Genomic DNA, 12,414 nt, shown 5'->3' with positions numbered 1-12,414 from the left:
AAACAAACTACAGTTTTTGAGGAAGGAAATGTGCTTCAAAAGTATTGTGTATATGTGGCCTTCATCTCTGCTGCTGGAGATCGTGGGTTGAAATGGCAAGAAGGCAAATTTCAAAAGAAATTTCCTAATGCTAAGGGCTGCTTTTCAGTCAGACGGACTGACCTGAGGGGAGATGGATTCTGCTTCTCTGGGGATATTTAAGCAGAAGCTGAATGACTTTAAAAAAGGAAATGGCCAAAGCAATCTATACCGGTCAGAATAGCAGTGTGACAAGCCATCTACGCCTCAGGAAATTTCGCAGCAATTCTGCTGGGTTTCTAAAAGATGGATTTTCTTAGCTTTGGAGTGGGTGGGAGGCAGGGGAACACAAGCCAAACAGGGTAAAAATGAGAACTGTTTGATAGTGGAATGGGCTACCTCAGAAAATGGTGGACTTTCCCTCCCTGGTGGTAATCTGTCAGGGATCCTTTATCTGTGATTCCTGTGTTGCAGTGGGTTGAACAAGATGGCCTTGAGATCCCTTCTAACTCTACAGTTCTATGAGTCTATGAGAGGAGGATGCTTTGTTGGCGCAGTGTGGAAAGCAGCCATTGCCTGGGACAGGTGTGGATACACACTCAGTTCAATATCCATTGATCATGACTTCGTCAATGAGGTTCAACCACATGTGGGTTCTGACATAGGTTGTGTTGACAGGAAGGAAATTCCTCCCCACTCAGATTGGCAGTGAGCATGTGGCTTATGTTGTTTTTGAGACTCACCTTGAACTACCTGCCACATAAGCACATTTCTGAAGTGTGCCTCCTCCCAGTTTGCAAAATGTCATCTGGATTACGTATGTAGGCTGCTTGGTGATGTTTTTCAAGGCCATAGGCTTATCTCTGCTCAGCAGATTTGAACTGGTTAAACTGTAGTTCTTGGAGAAGGGAGTGGCTGGGGAGACTCAGCCAGATGGGTGGGGTATAAATAATTTATCATCATCATCATCATCATCATCATCATCATCATCATCATCTCTAGTACCTAATACCCCACACAATTACCTCCCCTGATTCAAGAAATGAAAGGTGTCAGTTGAGAAGCTGTGGGTTGCCCAAGGTGAAACACAGTCTGAGGCATCCTTCAAGTCGAGATGATCCAGAACTTTAGAATTGCCCACATGTCCCGCAAGATATTTATTTTATATATATATATATATATATATATATATATATATATATATATATATATAAAGATTAAACATATGTATGGTCTAAGTGGAGGACTGCTAAGTTGCTAATTTCCACATGGAAACCTGACTAGATTAAACACCTGTGATAGATCCTTCTTATGATACAAATTCAAAGGTAATTAAAGGATAGCAGGGAACACGGATAGCTTGCTGCTGAATAACTACAATGTGAAGTACTTGTGTCCACTCCTTATTTTAAATTAATTAATAGAATGGATTGTTTCTTATGGCTTGAGAAAGGGTTATGAGCGGTAGGGAATCTTTCACTTCAAAAAGCGAGTGGTTTCTGATTAGGTTATAATATGCTGTATTCAAGATGTGTTAAATGGTCAGCCATTAAACTCATCTTGGATACAACATGAATACAACATATTATAATCAAACCAGAAACCACCCCCTTTAAGTCTTAAATTTGCGTTGCCTTTGTCCAGCATTTCAGGCTGCATTGATCTGCTTAGTTCAGGCATCCCCAAACTCTGCCCTCCAGATGTTTTGGGACTACAACTCCCATCATCCCTAGCTAACAGGACAAGTGGTCAGGGATGATGGGAATTGTAGTCCCAAAACATCTGGAGGGCAGAGTTTGGGGATGCCTGGATTATCCTAATTTGTTAGTTTGATTCATCTTCTAGTGAACCTTAATTTAGGAGTATACCTTGATTAATTTGGTTGTTGTCTGACAATGTTTGTTTCACAATGAACATATGGGGGATGGATTCACATGTTGCTTTCCATGCTTTCCCCACAAACCTTCTTAATAGCTTAGGCTATTCTCTAAGGGAGGGATGGAGAACCTGTGGCCATCCAGATGTTGTTGGACTCCGGCTCTCTCATCAGCCCCAGGCAGCATGCTGAATGGTCAGGGATAATGGGAACTGTAGCCAAACAACATCTGGAGTACCACAGGCTCCCACCTCTGGTCTATGTTTCAAAAACAGAATTTATACCCTGTTTATGTTTCCTTTTTTAAAAAAATAATTTTTATTAAGTACAAATTAGAAAACATACATATTTACAACAAAAGAAAATACAAAAGAATAAGAAAATGCATATAACCAAGGAAAAAAATTAGAGAATACTTTGTCTCTTTTCATATTTACAGTTATTTATATCTCTTTAAAATGCTATTCACAATAAAGGAGTGAAATGAAAGATAAGGTATCAGAAAAAAGAAAAAAGGAACAAAGAAAAAATAAAGAGGTAAAAGAAAAAGATCATAGGTGAAATTTTTTTAAAGTAGATAAGTATTCACTATACATAGCCGTTTCCCATCTATATTTATATTCAATTGTATAATTTCATTTTGTCCTTATCTACCTTAAATAAAGTATGTGGTTGTTTTTTTAAAAAAAGACTTCCACTGTTTGCCTCATGCATTTTTAATAATCCGTTCGTCAGATCCTCTGTTCTTCATATTTTCCCTTTGGATTTCCTTAATGTCTCACTTTGTATTTTTTATATTATGCACAAGATTATTCTAAACACAACCAGATTTTTGTAGTCGCCTGTTTATGTTTCCATGCTTCCATGTTTCCTGTTTATGTTTCCATGCTTGCAACCTGTTCTCCCTCCACAGTCTCCTTCCAATAGCTATGTTCTCCCTCCACTGTTGGAGACAGCATGCACCTGAACGTCAGCAGCTGGGAATTGCACATGGGGATGGCATTGTTCCACTCAGCCATCTGATTGGCCACTGTGAGAATAGGATGCTAGGCAAGGCCAACCTTTGCTGAGGCTGACTTTGGTACTATGGAAATTTTGGCTCAGTCAAAATTTGGTGCCCCCCACCAGCGGCGGAGTATATGCCCGCACTGCCCAGGGTGGGCACGCTCTTGAGGGGGGCGTGGCACGGAGGGTGCCCTCCCAGGTGTGGGATAGCCGCTCGGGTGCCCGGAGTGGTGCGCATGCCCTGCAGCCACCCACGGGAGCACAGCAAGCAGCCCATGGCGGACATTCGGCACACAACACACCCACAACTCCCAAGCCTCCCGCAAGCTGTCAAAAGGAAGGGGCAAGGAGTAGGCTCAGCTTGGGAGTCGCGGGCAGGCAGCGCACTGAATGTCACCCCCCTCAGTCAGGACACCCGGGGCGGTCTGCCCCCCTTTCCCCCACAGCTCTTGTACTGCCTTCCCAAAGGGTAGGGTCCTACAGCCCACTCACCTCCTTCCAAAAGCTGGGAAAGTACTAACTAGGCTTTGGGAGGGAGGGAGGAAGGAGCACTCTAGGACCCTGCTGGAGCCCCGACACCTCCTTTCTGTAGCCAAACAAGTGCTGGCTGCTCTGCCCTGAAGCCACCTCTGACCTTTGGTCTGATCCAGCCATTGTGGTGTGGTGGTTAAGAGCAGCGGACTCATAATCTGGTGAACCAGGTTCAATTCTCCGCTCCTCCACATGCAGCTGCTGGGTGACCTTGGGCTAGTCACACTTCTCTGAAGTCTCTCAGCCTCACAGGGTGTTTGTTGTGGGGGAGGAAGGGAAAGGAGATTCTTAGCCGCTTTGAGACTCCTTAGGGTAGTGATCCCCTTCATGGATCACTGCCTTGCCGTGGTGAAGGGGCTTGAAGAACTCAGAGAAGCTATGAACTATGCCGAGCAGGGCACCCAAGATGAACAGGTCATAGTGGAGAGTTTTGACCAAACGTGATCTGCCTGGAGGAGGAACTGGAGGAGAATACACAGAGGAATTATACCAGAAAGATATGGATGTCTCGTACACCCCAGGTAGTGTGGTTGCTGACCTTGAGCCAGACATCCTGGAGAGTGAAGTCAAATGGGCCTTAGAAAGCACTGCAAATAACAAGGCCAGTGGAAGTGATGGTATTCCAGCTGAACTATTTAAAATTTTAAAAGATGATGCTGTTAAGGTGCTACACTCAATATGCCAGCAAGTTTGGAAAACTCAGCAGTGGCCAGAGGACTGGAGAAGATCAGTCTACATCCCAATCCCAAAGAAGGGCAGTGCTAAAGAATGCTCCAACTACCGCACAATTGCACTCATTTCACATGCTAGCAAGGTTATGCTTAAAATTCTACAAGGAAGGCTCAAGCAGTATGTGGACCGAGAACTCCCAGAAGTGCAAGCTGGATTTCGAAGAGGCAGAGGAACCAGAGACCAAATTGCAAACATGCGCTGGATTATGGAGAAAGCTAGAGAGTTCCAGAAAGACATCTACTTCTGCTTCATTGACTATGCAAAAGCCTTTGACTGTGTCGACCACAGCAAACTATGGCAAGTTCTTAAAGAAATGGGAGTGCCTGATCACCTCATCTGTCTCCTGAGAAATCTCTATGTGGGACAAGAAGCTACAGTTAGAACTGGATATGGAACAACGGATTGGTTCAAAATTGGGAAAGGAGTACGACAAGGCTGTATTTTGTCTCCCTGTTTATTTAACTTATATGCAGAATTCATCATGCGAAAGGCTGGGCTGGATGAATCCCTAGCCGGAATTAAGATTGCTGGAAGAAATATCAACAACCTCAGATATGCAGATGACACAACCTTGATGGCAGAAAGTGAGAAGGAATTAAAGAACCTTTTAATGAGGGTGAAAGAGGAGAGCGCAAAATATGGTCTGAAGCTCAACATCAAAAAAACGAAGATCATGGCCACTGGTCCCATCACCTCCTGGCAAATAGAAGGGGAAGAAATGGAGGCAGTGAGAGATTTTACTTTCTTGGGCTCCATGATCACTGCAGATGGTGACAGCAGCCACGAAATTAAGAGGCGTCTGCTTCTTGGGAGGAAAGCAATGACAAACCTAGACAGCATCTTAAAAAGTAGAGACATCACCTTGCCAACAAAGGTCCGTATAGTAAAAGCTATGGTTTTTCCAGTAGTGATGTATGGAAGTGAGAGCTGGACCATAAAGAAGGCTGATCGCCGAAGAATTGATGCTTTTGAATTATGGTGCTGGAGGAGACTCTTGAGAGTCCCGTGGACTGCAAGAAGATCAAACGCATCCATTCTAAAGGAAATCAGCCCTGAATGCTCACTGGAAGGACAGATCCTGAAGCTGAGGCTCCAATACTTTGGCCACCTCATGAGAAGAGAAGACTCCCTGGAAAAGACCCTGATGTTGGGAAAGATGGAGGGCACAAGGAGAAGGGGACGACAGAGGACGAGATGGTTGGATAGTGTCTTCGAAGCTACAAACATGAGTCTGAACAAACTGCGGGAGGCAGTGGAAGACAGGAGTGCCTGGCGTGCTCTGGTCCATGGGGTCACGAAGAGTCGGACACAACTAAACGACTAAACAACAACAACAACAACAACAACAGGGTAGTGATAAAGCGGGATATCAAATCCAAACTCTTCTTCATCTTCTTCATCATCATCTTCTTCTTCCTCCTCCAGCAGGGCTCTTCTTATGTTCACTTTTATTTGTGCATGTGATGGCGTTTTTATGTTTGTTGGATTTATGCCACTGGTTTTTATCATTACTATGTGCTTGCTTTTCATTTTAAAAATAAATAAATGTAAAGAGTTGGCTATAAAGAATAAAAAATAAAGTAATTTTTTTAAAAATAAAGTAGGATTCAGTGGCTTTGAAAGCTGCTGGTGATAGCTGGGCAGGCACCACCATTGTACCTGGTGACATCATTTAGGCATGACTCCCCACCATGAGGCTCTGAAGCCTGGGGAAAGGCGTTTTCAGCATCAGTGATGAATGTTAAGTAACATGCAGATCAGCTGTAATGGAGCTGTGCTTTTAGAGTGCTTTTAGAATGAGCTAGAAGGCACACCTTGTGCAGCTGCCTAGAAGGACCAGTTTGTGCTGATCCAGCAAGATCTAGCACAAATTCCTGCCATTTCCTATCCAATAGTGGCTCATCCCGAAATGCCCTCAAGTCATGCATTGCAACAGGAAACACAGGAGAGGAAGGTGTAGGTGCAAACAGAGGCAGAAACAAAGGTAAAAAGAGGAAAGATACTGGAAAAGCAATGGATTGGATGAGCATTTCCTAGGTATACAGAGCATTTCAACTCATTGAGTAAACAAGCATTAGATCAGGCTGTTAAACTGCTTTGTTAGGGACCTCTACTAGTAAAAATTGGGGTGGGGGGGAGAGGTTCTTTCAGCTTCTGGCATTCCAATGCTTCGTCTCACCTCACCAAGAGCATGTGTGCACTGATCATTTAAGTTAATGGGAATGATGTAACAACAACCAGCTTTCTTTGGGCTGATTCACTGTACACATGCATCCTAGTCACTTGTTGATGGGAGCAACAGGAGGTAACTTGCTCACATGAATGAGCCAGCACTGATCCAGTACCACAAATAGCCCTGTGAAGTAGGTTAGGTTGAGAAGCAGTGGCTGGCCCAGGGTAGTGGATGAGTGGGGATTTGAAACTTTGAACAACAACCCCCAAGTTTCCAGGGGAGATGCTTGCGTCTGCCATGTACCCATGCCTACATTGAAATATTAGTTGATAGGTATGGGGATGCAGGTGGCACTGTGGTCTAAACCACTGAGGCTCTTGGGATTGCCAATCGGAAGGTTGATGGTTCGAATCCCCATGATGGGGTGAGCTCCTGTTGCTCTGTCCCAGCTCCTGCTAACCTAGCAGTTAGAAAGCACACCAGTGCAAGTAGATAAATAGGTACCGTTGTGGCAGGAAGGTAAATGGCGTTTCCTTGCACTTCGGTTTCCATCACGATGTTCCGTTGTGCCAGAAGCAGTTTAGTAAGCTGGCCACATGACCTGGAAAGCTCTCTGTGGACACTCGGCCTGAAAGTGAGATGAGTGCCACACCCCATAGTTGCCTTGGACTGGACTTAACCATCCAGGGGTACTTTACCTTTTTTTTTTTATTAGCTGATCGATAATGAGTGCTTCTTAAACATGCAGCTTTTCGATAGCAGCAGAAGTCATGGTTGCAGTTAGCAGGTAGCAGTATGGGTACTTTACAGTATTTCTGTGAATGTAAGTTTCATTAAACTGTTTTTAACATTGTGTTTTAATTGTTGTAAGCAACTCTGGGAGTTAACTTGGGCTAAGGGTCCGTTGTTAATAATAATGCAGAGTGCTTGTCTAATAATAAGCCAAGTGCTTGTCTCCAGATGATGTTGTTGTACTACATAGGAATATAGCAAGTTGCCTTATGCTGAGTCAGATCAATGGTTCATCTAGCTCAGCCTTTTTGACACTGATTGGCAGCAGCTCTCCAAGGTTTTGGTCAGGTGTCGCTCCCAGCTCTACCTGGAGGTGAAATCCCATGGCAGAGATACGGAACAAGAAAAGGGTTATAATGCATTATGCAGGGTAACCCACCCATATGCTGCCTGGATTATATACCGGTACTTAGTTGCTACAGCAGAGAGGTCAGAGGTGAAATCTGAAGAGACTTGTCCCTGGCTATGATGAAAGTGAGAGAACAAGGAAGGGAGAATGCCGCATAGAAAATAGTAGTTTTCCCATCTCACTAAAACCAAAGGTGGGGAAAACTGGAGAAATAAGAAGAGAGAGAAGTGGGAAAGTTTAAACACAAAAATTACTTGCTCTGCTATAAATGGAAATAAGGGAGGACAACTGCTGTGTTTTTTGTTTTGTCTTGTTTTTACTGTAAGTTAGAAATGAGTTGGCTAATGATCCACAGCAGAGATAGTTGTAACTTCCAGTGGGTTCTGATGAAACCAATTTAAAGTTTTCCAGCAAACTGACATTTTCCACCACCAGAGGTTTGTCAATTGCACTGGCTGTCCCCTCTGCTTAGTGCAGGGGAAGGCAACCTAAGGCCCAGGGGCCAGATGTGGCCCAATCACCTTCTAAATCTGGCCCATGGACAGTCTGGGAATCAGAGTGTTTTTACATGAGTAGAATGTGTCCTTTTATTTAAAATGCATCTCTGGGTTATTTGTGGGGCATAGGAATTTGTTCACCCCCTCAAAAAAAATAGTCCAGCCCACCACATTGTCTGAGGGATGGTGGACCGGCCCACGGCTGAAAAAGGTTGCTGACCCCTGGCTTAGTGTCACATCTGAATTGGCTTTTAGCTGGTCTGCCAAACAGTGCCATTCAAGAGACAATTAGTCATCACTATTGATCGGAGGCAGCAGAATTCATTAACTCCCACGCAGTGCAGAAAGGAGGGTTACTGGCACCAGCAAACCCTGTGAACTGAGCTAAATATCTATCATTTATAAAAACTAATGAAGACTAGGAAGCTGAAGCAAAATTTGAATGAAATGCTGTATATTGAAATGGCTGTGCAACAATCACAGTGAAGACGTGCACTGTTATATCATTGGTCAAGCAATAAAACTAAGTCGATGTGAAAGTATAAATTAATGAGGCCGATTCACAGGTTGTTTACACTGTTGTATTCTCAGCGATGGCAAGTGAAGATATTTAACTCCTAGGTCTCAATTTACCAAGCACTTATTGCATTCAGAGCCCCTTCAAAGGAAGGGTAGCAATTGCACACTTTCTTATCCTCATGTGGCATTGGGGTTCAAATGTGTCACAACTTCTAATTATTTTACAATTAACATAGGCTCGATTGGTCCCAATAAAGATACAGATGCTGTGTCAACAATGCACTGTGTCCTCTTTTTTAACCATTCTTCACCATTTAGTGAGAAAAGGGATTGTATTTGAAAATGATCAAAAGGGGAAGGGTTTTTTTTGGGGGGTGTGTGAAATTGTCATTTGTAGGGTGCTAGGATTTAGATGTACTTGTCTTACTTTTGGGGTAGCCCAGGGGTGATCTAGTATTCACTCTACAAATCATCTCATCAGCGGTTTGCACTCTGCAGCCTCCCCAGGTGCCACCCTTCAATCAAAGCCCAAAGTAAGATATTATAAGGTCATTCCTTCCCTAGGGCTTTTTTTAAAGATCAGATAGTAGAGGCAGCCAGGGAGGCTTCACAATGTAAAGAAAACCACACACCCAAACCCTCCACCTTCTCTCAATGATGTAAGCTCAAAACCCCACACTCACAGAAGGACTTGAGTGTCTAGAGAATAAGGCAGAAAAATGGAAGACTCATTTGCAGGGGGAGAAAATGCAGAACATTTGGTATACCACCAGCTTTCTCTTTCTTTACTCAGCTTCCTTGATAACTAGGCAGGCAATAAAGCAGTGTGCTCAACACGCAAGCCTGGTAGACCTTTATCTTGGTACTGGTCATTAGCATAAGTTGCCCATGACTCACTTCCATAAAGTAGCGTTCTCAACAGGCTGGCAATGCTTGCTGCAAATTATTTGTCAGGTGCCATGTTCATGCTTGAGTTTGGCTGTGGAAGCCTTAGTTAAGCTAAGGACAGGCTCCTTCTACATCACCTACACCCAATATAGTTGGTTGCATATTTACAGGTGTGCATGCAATTGCACATCAATATTTGGTATCATGATTTCTTAAGGAATGGAGGAAATAGCTCAGGGTTGATGCTTTTGAATTATGGTGCTGGAGGAGACTCTTGAGAGTCCCATGGACTGCAAGAAGATCAAACCTATCCATTCTGAAGGAAATCAGTCCTGAGTGCTCACTGGAAGGACAGATTGTGAAGCTGAGGCTCCAATACTTTGGCCACCTCATGAGAAGAGAAGACTCCCTGGAAAAGATCCAGATGTTGGGAAAGATTGATGGCACAAGGAGAAGGGGACGACAGAGGACAAGATGGTTGGACAGTGTTCTCAAAGCTACCAGCATGAGTTTGACCAAACTGCGGGGGGCAGTGGAAGCCAGGAGTGCCTGGCATGCTCTGGTCCATGGGGCCACGAAGAGTCGGACACGACTAAATGACTAAACAACAACAACAAAAACTGCATGTTGGAAATTTAAGATAACGGCAAAAACTTCTAATGTTGCCAAAACTGGGGAATGTTGTTGTTTAGTCGTTAATAAATTCATCAACAATGATGCTGAGATTGCAACTTTTTATTTATAAAAAAAGATTTATATACCCGTATTCATTTTTAAAATAAATTATCAGAGTGGTTTGCAACAATTATACATAAAACACTTAAAATGCATTAAAAATTGAAGCCAGAAATCAGGTAGCTGTTATGGAAATATGTATTCTTAATTGCCTGCATAAGCTTGATGAAATAGTAACGTTATCAGCAGGCATGTAAAAGCTGGCACAAAAGGCACGTGCTGAATCTCTGTTGGCAGAGTATTCTATAATACTGGGCGGATGACACCAAAGGCTGTTTCTTGTTGCTTTCAAAAGAGCCTTATCAACTTAGGGAATGAGCATGAATGCTCCTGCAGATGATCTCAGTTATTGGGTTGGGATATAAGCTAAGGTCCTCTCAACCTAAGTTGTTCAGCACTTTGTAAATTAATGCAAAGGACCTTGAATCTGGCTTGGTAGCAGATGGGCAGCCAGTGTAGATGTTTTTAAAATGTTGTCTGCCAGGTGCCCCCATCAGCAGTCTAACTGCTGCATATATTGGATATATATATATCCAATATATATATATATATATATATATATATATATATATATATATATCCAATATATATATATTGGATATATATATCTATATTGGATCATGCATTTTGCATGATCTATTTTGGGACGCAGGTGGCGCTGTGGGTAAACCACAGAGCCTAGGACTTGCCGATCAGAAGGTCAGCGGTTAGAATGCCAGCGACTGGGTGAGCTCCCGTTGCTCGGTCCCTGCTCCTGCCAACCTAGCAGTTTGAAAGCATGTCACAGTGCAAGTAGATAAATAGGTACCGCTCCGGCGGGAAGGTAAACAGTGTTTCCGTGTACTGCTCTGGTTCGCCAGAAGCGGCTTAGTCATGCTGGCCACATGACCTGGAAGCTGTACACCGGCTCCCTCGGCCACTAAAGCGAGATGAGTGCTGCAACCCCAGAGTCAGCCACGACCAGACCTAATGGTCAGGGGTCCCTTTACCTTTATATTGGAACCAGGCCCTCACATAGAGTCCATTGCAGCAATCCAACCTTGAAGATATTCTCATTTGGATAATGATTAGAATTGAGAAAGTGGAAAATAGTTTGGAACCTGCCCCCTGCCCCCTTGAAATATCTTATTACCCAAAGTATAACCCTCCAATCCAATGTCCCAAGAAGATGTTCTTGATACCAAAGGATGTATGAGGTCAGGAAGGAAGCAACCAGCCAAACCTGATAATCAAGGAAGAATCTCATCTGATCACAATAAGGCTTCCTACACAGGAAATTACAGGCTTCACATACATTATAGGGTGATGCTGAGACAAGATACCTCAAGCGACAAATATGGGCAGTGTGTATGTACAGGTGGATGGTGGGCTTTGCCACATGACAGGACAGGTGTCACAGGAAGAAAATGCTCTGTCGTCATACATGCTAACAGTAATCTCAACTTTCTGGGGGAACAGAGAGGATTATCAGTTGGAATGCCCCCCCCCCATTGCCCCACTCCGAGAATGTCCAAGAGCTCCAATTAAGCACACAACAATAGATGACTCAAGTAAGCAAGCCAAACAATGTGAACATTAGAGGAGGTCAAATACTGGTTTTCACTGACGCTGAACCTCTATGCCCTCGCTTTTGATACCCGACCCTACCCGCTTTTTAGGACCCACCTTATTTCTGCAGTTGTGTTATTACATTGTTATTACATATTAATATTGTGTTATTACATTGTGTGTTCATGTTGTAACCCACCCTGGAACCTTAGGGTGAAGGGTGGGCAAGAAATAATAGAATAAATATAATATAATATAATAAATAAAATAATATAAGCAATACTGAATAAAAATGATGTCTCTGGAGGACTCTCCACAATCAAAAGCTGAATTCAGAATAAAGCGTTCAAGCTGAGCAGCTCTGTATGAAAGCATCATGGCCAATTCCATATGCATTATCCAAGAACAAAGCCTCGTTTTTCCACAGGCAGACTTCGTTCTCCTCTGTGCGAAATTTGAATGGAGGGTGGGTACAGAAGCTGAACAGTTCTGCTTTCTACCTCCCAGCCTTGTATGAGAGGAGCAGTAGACTTTGGAACTGTGCCCCACCTTTCCTGTGTTTACAAGTCAAACATGGAGGAATGTCAGGCCTGATTTCGCTTTCCCAAGGAATATAACCTTGGCTTAAAAAGGAGGTGCCCAGGCAGTTATGCTTTTTAAAAGGATATCACTTTGTAGATAAGTCTTGTGCTGTGCCGAAACCTGTCCTTCAGCTTCTTAGAGGTTTACTTTCCCTGCAAAAGAGGCTTTT

This window comes from Podarcis raffonei, chromosome 11 (assembly GCF_027172205.1).
Source record: "Podarcis raffonei isolate rPodRaf1 chromosome 11, rPodRaf1.pri, whole genome shotgun sequence".
Lineage (NCBI taxonomy): Eukaryota > Metazoa > Chordata > Lepidosauria > Squamata > Lacertidae > Podarcis > Podarcis raffonei.
This window is presented reverse-complemented; position numbering follows the sequence as displayed.